Below are 13203 nucleotides of genomic sequence, written 5' to 3'. Positions count from 1 at the left end.
GTGCTGGTAAGAAGCAGGTGGTACACACAAATTGGATAATTTAAAGTTTTTAAAAAGATTATAAATTATGCAAAATTATGGTCAGTATATAAGGAAAACACAGAGAGATTGAAGTAACCTGGGATTTGTCATAGTTTGGCATCAATACCACCGCTCGGCCTGAAAGGGCAAGGGCAAGGGTCAGGTTACCAGAACGTGGAGAAAGAAAGCTGTGTGGAGAGACTTACTTGTATCATTTGGTGATGGACTAAGCCAACCCATGGGGAGGGGGCTGGAAAAATAAATGCCCCTCCTTCACTTTCCTCCTTCGTACACATCCCCAGTTTTTTTCTCCGCACCCTGGAACTTCCCATTGGCCAAAACAATGTGGAAGCCAGAGGGCAGGGGAACCTGTTGATTCAGGTCAGACTGTCTGTCAGAGAGTAGGATAGGAGAAGGCAGAAAATGGATTTGGAGGGGTAAACAGAAAAATTCTTCACAGAGAGAATTGCTGGAGCGATGACCTTGAGTACGTGAGAGGAAAAGGACCTGGTGTACAAGTGGAGGAATTAGCTTTAGATAGGAACACCTACAACTGATGCTCTGGACAAGAAGGAAGGCAGAATGTCTGGGTGCAAATGCTGGTAGCTTGGGTGATGTGATGGTAGGGGGTTAGGGATGTTTTTCTCTTCTGATTCCTTCAAGTTTCCCACTGAGATAAGAAGCACGGTCATCAGCATGGCCATGAGGTATTTGTGTGTACACTTATAATTACGAGTTGCTTGCTAGCTGGGGACTGCCTATATTTTTGTACTTCACCCATTTATCTTTGTTGCTCCATGCCTTTATAAACATACTGTCTTTTCTAGTCAGACCCATCTTCTCACTACACCAGTGTTCTCCAAGCTAATGCACTTACATCCTTTTGTCTGAAATAAACTACCCACCCCTTTGCCTATCCATTTTCAATGTCTAATTCCAAGTATACTTCCTTAGGAAGGCTTCCTTAACTACACCATCCCACACTATTGTTTCTCTTCAATGCACTTTAATTTGTAGTGAATACCACACACTTCTGGCTTTGTTTTCTAATTGTTTCCTGTTATTCCTGGTCTCTGAACTTAATTGTAAGGTCATCATCTATGGCAGAAACTATTTCTTTTTTGTCATCCTCTCACAGCGATGAGTGCGGACTTGTAATAATTGCTCATTAAATAGTTATTGCATCCAATAAGCACGCAGAGCCTGCAGCAAATATGGGTTAGCCATGCTGGCAGTGATTTTAATATAATACTTCTTTAGCTACATAGCCTGGAGGAAATTGTGACTATCGCTTGAAAGGAAAAAATTACTAGCTAACTATTTGAGCATTGTATCATTTCTATGAAACCTGAACATGACTGTTCAGGTTTCATAAAGCAACTTTCTACCTCTTTGTCACATCTGTTAACAAAAGGGAATGTTCTGTCACCTAGAAGAACCTAAAGATGTAGGCATTTTCACTTTTGCAAAATCAAACTGCCTTTGTAAGATATCCCAAGATCAAACAAATCACAACATTGCCAGGTATCACTTCTCTGCGTGTGGCTTATTAAGAAAATATAGGACAACCAGAATAGTTTTATTAATATTTCTGAGTTTGTACATAAACTCAGGTAATAAAAATTCTCTAGTGATAAAACTTACTTGGGGGGTCAGCCCGGTGGCTCAGGCAGTTGGATCTCCATGCTCCTAACTCCAAAGGCTGCCGGTTCGATTCCCACATGGGCCAGTGGGCTCTCAACCACAAGGTAGCCGGTTCAACTCCTCGAGTCCTGCAAGGGATGGTGGGCAGCACCCCCTGCAACTAAAATCGAACACGGCACCTTGAGCTGGGCTGCCTCCTGGATGGCTCAGTTGGTTGGAGCACGTCCTCTCAACCACAAGGTTGCCGGTTCGACTCCCGCAAGGGATGGTGGGCTGCGCCCCCTGCAACTAGCAACGGCAACTGGACCTGGAGCTGAGCTGCGCCCTCCACAACTAAGACTGAAAGGACAAAAACTTGAAGCTGAAAGACACCCTCCACAACTAAGATTGATAGGACAACAACTTGACTTGGAAAAAAGTCCTGGAAGTACACACTGTTCCCCAATAAAGTCCTGTTCCCTTTCCCCAATAAAATCTTTTAAACAAATAAAAATAAAAAAATAAAACTTACTTGGAACATTTTAATCTACAGTTACCGCCTGTTATTTAATGCCAGATCTATCTACTCTGACTGCTTTATGCTAACTTAAAATTTCTGTACAGTATATATGTGAATATATGAATATGTGTGTGTAGACATGTTTATATGACACCAAGACTTTCTCCTTAATGTCTCTCATTTGTAGAAATAATATCCCCCCTTTTATTTGATATTTTTCCTTCCCTGGGATTCCCCAGTCGTCTCAACTCTAAAGTAGATTGGCTTTACACCAGACCAAATATGGCACTGTTTTAATTTAATGTAGCTCTGAAACATTTGGCTGTTACCATAGTACTTGGTAGGAAAATTCTTTCTAAGTACTTGTTTCAGAAAGCCTTGTTTCCCCCTTCCTAAGACTCTTACTACTGTTCTAGGAATTGTGGGAGGAATACAGTGAACTGTGTAGGTCCTTACTCTTCAGGGGTAATGCTTTATAGGTAGTGCTTTGGGGGGGTGTGGGTAGAAAGATATTAGTTACCTCTCTCTCCTTCCAATGATCAGACAGAAAGGAAAACGTGGGGTGCCACAGCGGGAGATAAATTTACTCTTCCGTACCCTCAGTTGCTCTTAACACTTAGAATCTCCTGGCATCTACTGCCACCATGTGGATATTTACAATTACTGAATTCAAACTTCCTTGTTAAGGCTGGTCCTAAGACAAACTACAAAGAATTTTAACTTTGTTTTAGTGTCCTTTAGCCTCAGATTGTCTCCAAAGTCCCCTGCAGGTTCCCTGTGGTTTTATACTCACAATGAGGTTCCATTATTAAATACTTGCACTCTGTTAAGGCAACACTAAATCAAACTGATTTATCAAAAAATGAGTTATACCCCAATAACTTTTAGTTTTTGATAAATTGTTTTGAGGCAGAGATACTCAAAAATGGTCCCCAATCATCTCTGTTTCCTGGTTTGATGCCTGTGTAACCCCTTCACCTTGAGTGTGGATGGGACCTGTGACTGTCTTCTAACCAATAGAAGGTGGCAGAGGTGATGGGGTAGGCATTTTCTGGGGAATCTGAGAAGCCCTTGAGCTTGGCTGGTATTCATTCCATTTTATACCATTAGAAGGCCCTGATTTGCCTATGCCAGCCTATTCTTGCATTGAAAAGTCACTGAAGCCTTCTGTATTCCATTCCAGAATTCACCTAGATCAGAACTTCTAACCATTCCATTAGCTGTCACTTCTGTTTTTCTTGGTTTTCAGGTTTTCTGATTTTGGCCACACATTTCAGCTTGAGTTTTCCAAATAATTTGATTAACAACTGGGTTTGGATTTGCCCTCCTTGTTCTGATATTATTGCCTCAGCAGGATCCTATGTTTGGAATTTGCCCTCAGGTTTCAGGCAACTAAAGGCTTTTGGGAAAGGCTTTTGCTCTTGTATTCAACTTTGGGGCGCTTCAGAATAGACAAACTTATGTTTCCTCTGGTGTGGTTGAATGGTGGGAATCACATTCCCCTTCATTTACTCATATTCTAGGACTATTTTTCATTCTCAGAACACACGATGCTCTTTCACATGTTTGTGAAACCAGTGGTCTTTGTAGCCCCATTCTTTCTGAATGGGATGCCCTTGTCCTTTCCATCTGCTGGGAAAACACCCGTCTGTGTTTTCTTCTCTGTGAAGACTCATGTAAGTAGCAAGATGTTGGTCTTGATTTCCATAGCGTTTTATAAAATCTCCCACAGCAAGTAAGACACCATTTACACTGATTATTTAGATTGCTCTCTGCCTTACTAAACTGGAAGTTCCTGAGGGCTAGCACCTTTTCTTGTTTATTGCTTTATGTTCATTTAATTTAAAATTCTATAACTTCAAAAGTTTACCCAATGGAGAAAAAGGATTCTTGCAAAAATGACTAGGTGAGTGGCCAACTTTTATTATAAATGTTACCCTGATTATATAATGTTTTGTGCCTAAAAGAAACCAATGACATTTTATTCAGTTCATAAATATATTTCTTCTCATTTTGACTGTGCAATATATAGCTTATTTTCAGTTTTATCACTATTTTACTTTTGTATATGTTAAAGGCTTTCAATAGAATGGGACCCAAGTTATTTTGTATACGAATGACATTTTAAAAAGTCACATGGCCCAAGAGATACTAAAGCAAAATTCTATAGCAAATTATACTATTCTTTCATTGTTAAACTTTGGTAAACAAAAAAATTAGATTATTACTGAATAGATCTAGGTTATTACTAAATGGATTCTATTTTCTTCCTTTCCTAATTTTTTTTTTAATTTTAGTTTCTTCCTTTTATTTGCTTTAATTGATATAATAACAGGTATGGTAGAAATTTAAGTATAGTACAACCCTAATTGATAGGAAATAATAGAAGCCACTGATTGTAATCATCAAGACTTGACTTTCTGTCGTGTCTCTGGGTAATTGATGGAGATTTTATTAACGATCTAGTAGAGATGAGAAAATCTTTTAATATTTTACTTTGATCCTTGGTACCATCTCTGTGGCATGTAATTACAAAGCATTAATATTGTCTTGCACTAAATTAAAATGCTAAAAAGAAAAACATGTAATTAAAGAAGAAACAGAATGTCAGCTGAGCTTTTATTATAGTTGATAATCTGGCCTTAAAAATGAACTGGAATTCAAATCGAGTTTGAAAAAGGTAAAACAAAAGAAGGTGCTTTCTAGGGTGGCTGGATGGCTCAGTTGGTTAGAGCGTGAGCTCTGAACAACAGGGTTGCTGGATCAATTCCCACGTGGGCCAGTGAGCTGCGCCCTCCAGAACTAGATTGAAGACAATGAGCTGCCGCTGAGCTTCCAGAGGGGCAGCCAGATGGCTCAGTTTGTTAGAGCGCGAGCTCTCAACAACAAGGTTGCAGGTTCAATTCCTGCATGGGATGATGGGCTGTGCCCCTTGCAATTAAAGATTGAAAATGGCAACTGGACTTGGAGCTGAGCTGAGCCCTCCACAACTAGATTGAAGGACAATGACTTGGAGCTGATGGGCCCTGGAGAAACACACTGTTCTCCAATATTCCCCAATAAAATCTTTAAAAAAAGAAAAAAAGGAAGTAACAATCATAATTTAAAAAAAGGGGGGGACTTTCTAGGTATCCGTCTTCCCACCACTTAAATTAAGGTAAGACCTTATATTTAACATTGATTTTTCAAGTTCCTAAAAAGAGGAATTGAAAGTAAAGGCACAGTTTCTGCTCCAGGGACAAGGTGTAACTGCAAAATTCTACTCTCGTGTTCTGGAGTTCTGTTCTGGTGTGAATTTGCATCCATATAGGCTAGTTGGTGTAATATACTGAGAAGGGTCTGAGGACATGTCTGGGTTTAGTACTAAACAGTATTGCACTATTACAAGAAATTAATGATGACTGCTTGAGTGTGGGAATGGCAGCTTATATAATGAGTATTTTCTGTAATATAAAACATTAAAGGTAGTGTTATGAGCAAGTTTTTAAGATCATTCTGGTGTCAGTGTGATGAGATATTATCTCATGAAAGCATCACAACAACCTCACTTATGTATCATTACCTTCTTTATACAAATAAAGTGAGATTAGAAGGGTAAGTAACTTGCCTAAATTCAACCAACTATTAAGGAGCAGAACTGGGATTTCAGCCTAGGTGGGTCTGACTTCAGAGAACATGATTTTTTTTTTTTTTAACTTGGCCATGCTGTCATTTTATAATGGAGGAACTAATATTAGTTCTGATTATCAGAAAAGTTTTATAGATAAATTGGGACTTTTGCTACACCTTGAAAAATGTCTGGTGTTTAATAGGCAGGAAGAAAGGAGTTAAGGGAACAGCATGAGGAAATGTGGAAACATGGGAACAAATCTTTGTGTTCAATGGGTTGATTTAGTCAGCAATACCTGCTGAGTATAGCAGTGAGAATGTTGTGATGTAATGCTTCAAATGTCAGAAAGAGTATTGATTTAACTCTATAAATAATGGTAAATCACAGCACATTATTGATAAAAGCAATACTTGTACTTTAGGAAGACTAACCTGATGTTGGACTGTTGTTGGCAGGATTAGTGGGGGTTATGAGAGATGAAGTTAGAGAGATTAGTTAGAAGACTACTACTGTACTCCAAAGAATTCGAACATAGAAAATTATGGTGTATACCATTTACTGAACAATTTTTATGTTCAGGCATTGAACTAAGCACTTTACAGCAACATAATGAGGAAAGTAGTATGATCTTCATTTCACAATGAGGAAACAGGTTCAGAGAGGTCCAGGCTACAAGGTTAGTGATGGAGATGATCTTCAAACCCTGGGTGATTCAATTCCAAAGCACCATGTTCCCCAGCTCAGAAGAGACAAGTAAGAAGAAGGCCTATGTGTGAGTATTGAGAAAGGAGCAACTGATAATTGACTTGGTGAGAGATCAATTGCAATTGGTTTCACCATTTTAGGCTGTCGCCCACAGTAAGAAATACATTTTACCTCACAAACCAGGACATATCCACTCACAGTTATAATCAAAATAAACTCATGAAAGATATTTACTACCATTATCATATGTAATGCACTTGGATATTTTCTTTTCTATTTTATTTCATTGAATTTTTTTCTGATTGTGACCCACTAAAAAGTTTACTATCCACTAATAAATGGCTTGTGACTGTGAGTTGAAAAACTGAGTTATCGGTTATGAAAGAGACAAAAAGTTGAAGTCATCTCTAGGTTTAGCTTGAGTCTTGAAGAGAATGGGTGCCAATGATTGATATTTAAAAATAAAGGAGAAATTGGAAAAGGGAGTTAGTTAGTTTCCTATGGCTACTGTAACAAAATACCACAAACATGGTGGCTAAAAAATGGACATTTATTCCCTCAGTTCTGGACCAGAAGTCCAAAATCAGTATCACTGGGCAAGAGTCAAGGTGTTGGCAGAACCACACTCCCTCCAGAGGCTCTCCCAGCTTCTGATAGCGTTCTTTGGGTGTGGCTGTATCATTCCAATGTCTGCCTCCATGGTCACATCATCTTCTCCTCTTCTTTTGTGTGTAATCTTCCCATTCTCTCTTTTAAGGACACTTGTGATTGCAGTTAGGGCACTCCTGGGTAACCCAGGATAATTTCTCTATCTTAAGATCCGTAACTTAATGACATCAGCAAAGGCCACCCCCCCTTTTTTGTTTTTACCATGTAAGGTAACCTTCAAAAGTTCCAGGGATTTGGATGTGGATATCTTTTGCAGGGGGCCATTCAGTCTACCACAAGTGCTGGCAGAGGAGAAAATAGAGTGAGTTCAGTTTTTGAATGGTGCGATGTTCAATTACCTTGGAAGCACTTAGAAAAACAGGACTTGCATTTACTAATTGTGTAGAGTGCCCCTGAAAACTGTGTTTCTATACGAGCAAGAGTGACTCCATTTTGTACGAGCAAGAGTAACCCAATCTTGGACACTGAGTGCTGTGGAAATTCCCCATGAAGATGGATCGTGCAGCAGCTGCATGGACTGATAGGAAACAAGTCTGTGTGGACTGGTAATGTGACGTCGTATGGCTCTACTGAAGTCCTTAAGAACCTAGGACTTTGACAGCTCAGAGAGCCGATCCTGACAGAGAGGTGACCATGCTGCACCTCTGCTCCAAAAATCTGCTTGCTCCATCAGACTCAGACCAAACCTCTGCTGGACTGACCTCCCAGACCAGCCACCTTGCACACTGGATTCTGATTGACTCTGAGACTGGTTCATTATCAAAATACTTTACTGAATTGTTATTGCTGTGTTGATGGCCATATTGCTATGATTATATTGTTGTGTGATATTGATGTTAAGGAGGCTATTCTTCCCACTGCATTTTCTGTGTGAATAAATGAGCATATTGAAAGGCACTAGACCTGTGTGTTTGCCTTAATTTTCACTCGAAGCCATGGCTACCATGTATGCCTCAGTCAGTGCCAGGCAGATCCTGGGAGTCTGAGATTCTCTAAAGGGTTAGTCCCTCTGACTTGCAGGAAGAGACTGGAGCACAGTCTGTGTGCCTAGCAGATGCTCGTGACATTAATATATTAGGTGTTTATTAACATCAAGGAGATAGTTAATGTTGTGAGAGTGGATTTGCTTATGCCAACACAAACCAAACTTGTTCTTCATAAAACATACAATGTTGAGTATTAGACAAAGAGTGAGCTCAGGTCAGATGTTTGGAAAGCAAGGAGACTGTGTCTACATATGAGTTTATCAGGTAATTAAGCTTCTCTCTCTCTCTCTCCCCCACCTAACATATTACAATATGTTAGAGTAGCTATAGAGCCACTTTTTACAAATATAAGTTATTGCATAGCACAGTGTTGGCCATATCGTAGGTGCTTGACAAAATATTCATTGAATAATTGTGATAATTTTTTTGTTTTTTAAGTGAACTTTCACTCTAGAAGTACAGGATTTTTCTGACCCATTGTATCCTGTCTTCTTGGTCTTCAGAATCCTACATTCAGAATTTGGCATGAGATCTTACAGAATCTATAGTTCTGGTTATAATGTCTCATTTTCCCCCTTGAGGTAACAAAAACAGAAAGGATAAGTGATTTGTCCAGGATGATCTCATGCTCTTTTCACTACACTCCTTTGCTTTTTCATAGACATTTTAAGCCAAGCTTCTCTTGAGTTTATCTGCCAACTTGAAGTACTATTCTTTACTAGGAATGGATAGTACTCTAGGTCTTTTCTGTTTTGGTATTTTTCTTGAAAGCAAGACACATCATTCCATTGGGACCCAGAATCATTTATCTAATCACACCCTTACACAGTGGATTGAGGCGTTATTTCTGCTTTCTGACACGACTTTGGAAATGTGTGTGGTATTTTTTGGATTATCACAATGAATGCAAAGAAGAAGGCTTCTGGTATTTAATAGCTAGGGTCAGGAATGCTTATACATTTTGCGGTGAGCAAGACAGTGTGTCACACAAAGGAATATCTCACTTGAAAATTAAGAGAAGGCAATGTTCTATTCCAGCAAAGAGCTACCCTGTATGTATTTACACTGGAGGAAATGACTTCAAATCATCTCCAAATGGTTTTATAGTGAAAAAAAAATGAAAATAAGAATATTTTTGAAGAGATTTATTTTATCTAAATAAGTCAAAACTGGGTCTCAGAAATAATATTAGTTACCTTTCTGAAGACCAGATAGTTCTAGCCAGAGGTGTGGGGAAAATGGCAGGTATTCTCCAGGATCAGCCATCATAGGGAAGTCACATTATGTTGAGTAATTTAAGGAATTGGCTGTGTTTAGGGGAGCATAATGTGAAGTGACCTTGAACTGGTGGGTGAGAAAAATATGAAGAATGTTGATACCACTAATCTAATGCTGAGAATGGTACTGTATTGTTAGAGAATATGTAAAATATGGATTTAGTGAACAGAGTTTGGTCAGAAGTCTATGGATGATTTTGGAATAACTTATTATTTATAGTACTGGAAAGATGGGGCTTTTAATTTACAAATCCACCATTAAAACTTTTTTTTTGTTTGTTTTAACTACCATTAATTAAATATTTATTTTTGTGCCTTACACTGTGCTTTACAGATATTATTTCATTTGACCATTTGTCTGGATTCTTTACATTTATTCATTCAGTAATAACCAGTAAGATATTTTGAACAGGAGAGTTACATAATATAAGTTATACTTTAGAACGATTAACATCACTATGTTAATTAGGTTGATGAGAAACTGGAGGCACTTAGTAGATAATGACTATGGTCCATTGGAGAAGTAGTGAAGGCATAAGCCAGAATGATGGCAGTGGAGATGGAGAAGAGGAGTTGGATTTGGTTGTTTGGATGAGATGGACGTAATTAAAAGCCAAGTGAGAATGTAATCATTGTAGATGATGGATTTGGATTTATTGAGTTGAAGCAGGGTCTACTCAATTCAAGATGTTCTACTTTAATGCAATCTTTAATGAAATGCTGAGTATAAATAGAAAAGGAAAGTTTGTAAGTTTGGTCCTCATTCAGACTTGGCAGTGAGGTTCATTGTAGAGAATTAGTAGATCTGCCTTAGAACTCTGTCTAGCACTTTTCTTTGCCTGACTTTGGGCAACCTACTGAGCCACACACATCCTTAGCACTCTCAGCTCTAGAATGTCCATAGTAACATCTTTCACTTTGAGTCATTGTGAGACTTAGATAGGATAATACATGTGCCTTGGTCAAGGTGCTCAATAGATAGTAATTATTATTCTTGCTATAGTTTATTTGCCTTATTCATTTTCATTCTCTTGTGAGTATACAGTGGAGTTTTCCCGTGCCTGCATGCATTATATGATATTGCAGCAGATTGAATAAGGAAGCAGATATGAGAATTCCGCTCTCTTATGTCATACCAGGCAGTAAAAAGATCTGCAAAAATTTAAACAGTGCTAATCCTCTCACTAAATTCTTATTTTTGAAAACAATCATAAAACCAACATAAAAATTATGTTAACATGTAATGAGTTCGTTGTCATTTAAAATGAATTTGTGAATAAGTATTTAAATACTTTTCAGGAGGGTACTGTCAACTTCTCAGAGATCCAGGAGGGTAGTGTCAACTTCTCAGAGTCCAAGCTCCATTGAACGTTTTAATCAATTTTGTTTCCTTTGTGACAGCTGACAAGTAGCTGATGAAGAAAGCTTGGTAGATAGAGGTGAACTTCTGGGAGGGACTGATAAGGGGAATCATAGGTGGGGACTTTAAAGGAAATGATAAGCCTGGAAAGGGTGGTTTTGGATGGAGCTACGCCTCACCATTCAGTTCTTCCCACTATACAACACTGCTTCCAACGAGTGTCATAGGATGACAGATCCTGATAATATATTCTGAGAATTATTTGTTTTATGGGTGTTTTATCATGCTTTTGGCATGCACAGTATCTACTCATTGGGGACTATTCCTGGAAAGGGTCTACTTATAACTTCAGAAAGCTATGTCACCACCACCTGAGGCTTTACATAGTAGTACCGAAGATCAACTGACTTAGTTTTAATCTGTTCCAGTTCCAAGCAGTTATTGGGTAGAAAACCAGCTCTGAATCATCTTTATTTAAAAACTCTCTCTAAAGGTTTTAGAGGTTGTAGAGAGGGGCTTTTGTTAGTTGTGACTAGTTCTTAGAAAGAGTAAAGTGATGGTGACTTTCACCTCTCTCATGTCCTTTTAAAATGGTTTTAGAGAATTTATTAGTGTTGATTGCCAACCAGTGATCACAGGTCAAGGGGGGGTGTGACACTCTATTTTCCAGACTGCAAATGTTAGTCATAATCTGAAGTGGAGTGTTCAATATTTTCAGATACATTGTTATTCTTGGCCCTATTTTTTTTTCTTTCCAAAAATCTTGTGAAAAACAAGATTAAAGGCTTTAAAAGAAACAAAACTCCTAAATTTCAGGGTAAATTTTTCAAAATAATTATTTTGCTTTATGCCATTTACACTTTCAAAGGTATCAGTTCTATGCAATCTGTTACACCTTTTGCAGTTAATTGAAATTGTTTGCTGTTTTCTGTTATATCCTACATAGGGTTGCCAGATAAAATACAGGACACCCAGGGTAAATTTGAATTTCAGAAAAACAACAAATCATTTTTTAGTATATGCCAAATATCGCATAAGACAATACTTATACTAAAGAATGATTGATTGTTATTCTGAAATTCGAATTAATCAGGCATCTTATATTTTAATTTACTAAATTTGGCAACCCTACCTAATCACAAGTAGGTTCTTTTGTTTGTCTCTACTTAGCATTATATAGGACAGGCATGTATTTTCCAATGATTTTGCAGTTAAAGACAAAAACATAATTTTCTTGGTGAAACAATTACCAGCAGGCAAAAAATGTTCCTTTGTGTAAAACTGAATGCTTAATTCTCAGAAATGGAGTCCTAAAATGAGTACTGGTCTTGCAGATCAAGTTTTGCAGCTAAGTTTGGGAAGTTTCCTCTGGGTACTGGATAAACTGGCTCCACCCAGCTGCTGAAATGTGAAACAAGTTGTAACAAAACCGGAAGTTGGCTAGGCTCTCTTCGCTGCTGCTTCTCGTGGTAAGTGCCTCCTTATGTCTCGAGGTAAGTGTCTCCTGTTTTCATGTCAGAGCTCTTTGCAAAGCATTTAAGAATTGAATCCAGCTAGGTGACAGTACTAAGAGAAGGCCCCTGTGCTGACTGGGGGCAATTGGTGACACAGGCTGGATGCTTTATTAACAAACTATGTCCTGGAGCTTATATTGAGCTAATGAGTGTTCACTACTAACAAGTTAGGTTAATAATATGTCTCATGACTTTGACTAACAAGCTTTAAACCCAAGGAAAGGGTGATTGTAAGTAGAGATCCTGAAAAGCAGTGACTTTGTTCATGCACTAGTGTATTTTTAAATTTTAAACTATGGGATCTACCTTTTGTATTTAAACTAAATGACATAATTACCTATATGAAGTTTACTTAGAGCTTTACTTGGTTTTTAAAGTGTCTTTTAATCTAGAAATTATAGCTCCCACCAACCCCGACCCCTGGTGTGTCTTTAGATTTTCAGAGAAGCTCTGGGGTGACTAGGTGTTACCTCTGCCCTTAATTTTTTTTGCGTCTTGTCATGCTGCCCTAGGGGCAACGGCGATTTTTCAATTTGTAAATGAGTTAGCAGGAATAATTCTTTACAAAGCTAAACTTTTCAGTTTAGCTATTTTATTTTTTACATGAATTAAAAAAGTTGAAAGCTGTGAGTTTTGTACTTGGATGGTACAGAGGGAGGAAACTAAAATTTGGTCTGTTGGTGTGGGGACAGAGCCCCAAAAAGCAGTTTCCAGGCTCCCGGCCTCACATAGAAAGGTGCTGGCTCAGGTAGTAAATGGCCATCAACTGTGATCAAATGGCCATCAGCTGTGGCTAGTTGGCCGTCAGCTGTAACCAGTGAGCCATTGGGCACCAATATAACTGCTGTGGCTAGGCTAGCAGAAAAAAAGGGGGAGCTAGCAAGAAGATGGTGGCTGAGTCTGCACGCGGCACAGTGA

At 38.5% G+C, this 13203-nt stretch overlaps 1 protein-coding gene across 5 annotated transcripts in view; it reads left to right on the top strand.

Moving 5' to 3' along the window:
- The first annotated feature begins 12216 nt into the window (after positions 1–12216).
- Positions 12217–13203, top strand: part of FRRS1 (ferric chelate reductase 1) — a 41585-nt gene continuing 40598 nt past the window's right edge. For 2 of the 5 annotated variants that reach the window (XM_033093995.1, XM_033093994.1), the window contains exon 1: positions 12219–12240. The gene's annotated coding sequence lies outside the window, so the exon portion shown is untranslated. Of the gene's footprint in view, positions 12265–13203 lie in introns of all 5 variants that reach the window. The other 3 variants (XM_033093993.1, XM_033093996.1, XM_033093992.1) reach the window with 3 other exon arrangements.

The sequence above is a fragment of the Rhinolophus ferrumequinum genome, chromosome 22, assembly GCF_004115265.2.
Source record: "Rhinolophus ferrumequinum isolate MPI-CBG mRhiFer1 chromosome 22, mRhiFer1_v1.p, whole genome shotgun sequence".
Taxonomy (NCBI): Eukaryota; Metazoa; Chordata; class Mammalia; order Chiroptera; family Rhinolophidae; genus Rhinolophus; species Rhinolophus ferrumequinum.
Note: the sequence above shows the minus strand (reverse complement) of the source record. Positions and strands in the feature narration are given on the sequence as shown.